Raw genomic sequence first — 2,826 nt, 5'->3', positions numbered from 1 at the left:
TTGGAAATATGTTTGTGTTATGCAAATTACAGTTTTGTCAGTACTAGGGATTGAACACAGGGTCTGCTCTCTGAGTGACATCAGAAGTCCTATTTTTAAAACTTTGAGGCAGGATCTCACTAGGTTGCTATTTTTTCCAGGCTTGTAGTAAACTTTCAGTTCTTCTGCTTCACCTCCCGAAGTACTGTCATTACAGGTATGCACTGCCGCACCTCAAGAAACTTCACCAGGAACTGGAGACATTTGGTACCAGAAAAAGCTCCCCATACAGTCTTTCTCATTAATGAGGGCCAAGAAATTTTTAAGGAAATCAAAATCCTGAATGGGTAAATCCCATGAAGTGAAATGCAAAGGATCCCATACAACAACCTAAATAACTTCTTTCAGCAATGGATTATTAATTTTGCATTTGAATAAAAATTAGAATAATTACCACATTAACAGAATGAAGGAGAACAAACCTATATTTGTCTCAATGCATGAAACAAAATATTTAAATTTTATTCAATATGCATAGTAAATAAACTTCTATGAAATTAGTTTACTAGAAAACTGTCTGGACTTAATAAAATATTAAAATCCTGCAGAAAGCATACCCAGTAGCACAATATTTAAGGTTTTCCAATAACATTTGGAAAGAGCTACGAGTATGTTTATTGATATTTCTATGTAATGTTGCTCAGTAATGTTGTAAACATTACAAGATAAGAAAGAGATGAGCCATAAGCAAAGAAAGAAACTTATTTTTGGATGTTATTGAATAAATTGTAATGTCTGAAGTCATAGCATAATAACAGTAATTTATAAATTAGAAAATTTGATTAGTTTAAATATATTTTAATATCTTTCTATTTTACATGTAAACAAAACATTTAAAGTAATAAATAGAACCATTGTCATTATTTATAACATCAAACACCTAGAAACAGTTCTTAAAACAGTGTGTAAGATTTTCAACAGATAGTAAAGTGCTTTGATAAATTAAGGATGACCGTCATGGCTGCCGATTGGTGGACTCATTGGGCATCATCAGTTCTTTCCCAATTGCCTTGCTGTTTATTGCAACTCTTGTCAAATTTCAGGGCGTATTTGTGTGTGTGTGTGTGTGTGTGTGTGTGTGTGTGTGCATGTGTGTGCGTGTGATCAGATAATGCTGAAATGTATGTGGATATGCGTAAGATCTAGAATATACAAGAACATCCTGACGAAGGCTAACGAGGTAAATTTGCATACACTACCACACATATAGATGACTGTGTGTTATTGATATAAAAATGGGCAAATACATGAGATAGAGGAGGTAACTTAAAAATGTGGGCCTGTACTTTGACATTTATAATGTACGTTGCAGAGAAGATGATGTTCTTTTTAATAATAGTTTTTCCTGATTCAACTAAATATTCACCCTAAGAAAAAACCTAAGTCTTATTTCATCGCAAATACACAACTACACTTCAGACTAAGTACAAGAGAAATGTAGTTCAAAATGATCAATGTGTGGTATTCATATTAACACTTTGCATATATGCTCAGGTGTTTTATCAAATGAATATAATAAAAGGCAAACTCCTTAGTTTTAAAAGAAATGTTGAAAAAATAATACACATGTGTCTAAGTAAGAGAAGACAACACACATGTGTCAAAGGCTGATCAGGTGTATATTTAGTCATGGACTTCTGCTCATACATGAGGCAAATGATCAATGTATATCTTTGTTTAAAATAATATATGCAAAGATTACAGAGCGTCAGATTTTCTTAACACAGATGAATGGCTATGGAAATAGGCATGGAATTCACAAATTTTAGTATTTATATTCTATGAAATACAAAAAATACAGAAGTAAATCTTTCAAATGCCAGTTTTTATATATCTTGATTTTCTTTGTGAAAAGCAACTGAGGTAAAGAAAAAAATTCTCCCAGAAAGCAATTCCAATGAAAATAAAAATATTTATCTTCTATATTTAGCACCCTCCTATTTTAGCATTGGTAACTGTTTATTAATTCTGTGTTTTTTAAATGTAACTTTTATAGTGTGCTTTTATGTGTTTCAATTTAGCATAAATAATGATTTATCCCTCTCATGATGATACAGCTTAATGGATTATGTGGCGAATACTCTGAAACAAGCTATTCTTAATATCTTTCTCTAGCAAACAGGTTGTTTGGCTTCTCCAATGTTGGAGTGACAGTCACCCAATCACAATCAATTCTCAAATTGTACGCGGTGGAAAAATCACATCTGTAGATTAACTCAAACCATCTTGATGAAATCAAGCAGGTGCTCATATTAGCATTTCTAAAGCTAGAGAAACCCATCTGCAGAAACTTGATTTACAGTAATTTTAACCTGATTTATTCTTCATTATACGTAAGTGCACTACCCAGGAGATGTGCGAATCATGGTACTTAGTGAAATAAGCATATTTGGAAGATTATGATCTTGAAGAAAACCTGCTACTGCAGTTCTTGAACAAGTCTCTCTAGAAATTCATTAGCTCCTTTGCTTTAACAGAGTGATATACGTCTATGAACACCAGGATTCTTTCCATAGGTGTAAGGGAAAGTTTAGATCTGGAATCAAATAGCTTTTTATTAATGGCATGTGTTGGTACAGGGTCTCACTATGCAGTTTGAACTCATAGTGATCCTCCTGTTTTCAGCCTCCCCAGTGCTGGGACTACAGGTGTGCCCCACCATGCCAGTTTAGTATGCCTGGGGTGGGGTCCGGCAGGGCATGTGGCACTGGGGACAAACACCTGTCCCTGAACTTGCTTAAGCATCACTCAGTATGCTGAGCTATCTTGCTGGCCCTCTGTAGGAAA

Source organism: Octodon degus, unplaced genomic scaffold (assembly GCF_000260255.1).
Source record: "Octodon degus isolate 3935 unplaced genomic scaffold, OctDeg1.0 scaffold00129, whole genome shotgun sequence".
Taxonomy (NCBI): Eukaryota; Metazoa; Chordata; class Mammalia; order Rodentia; family Octodontidae; genus Octodon; species Octodon degus.
Note: the sequence above shows the minus strand (reverse complement) of the source record.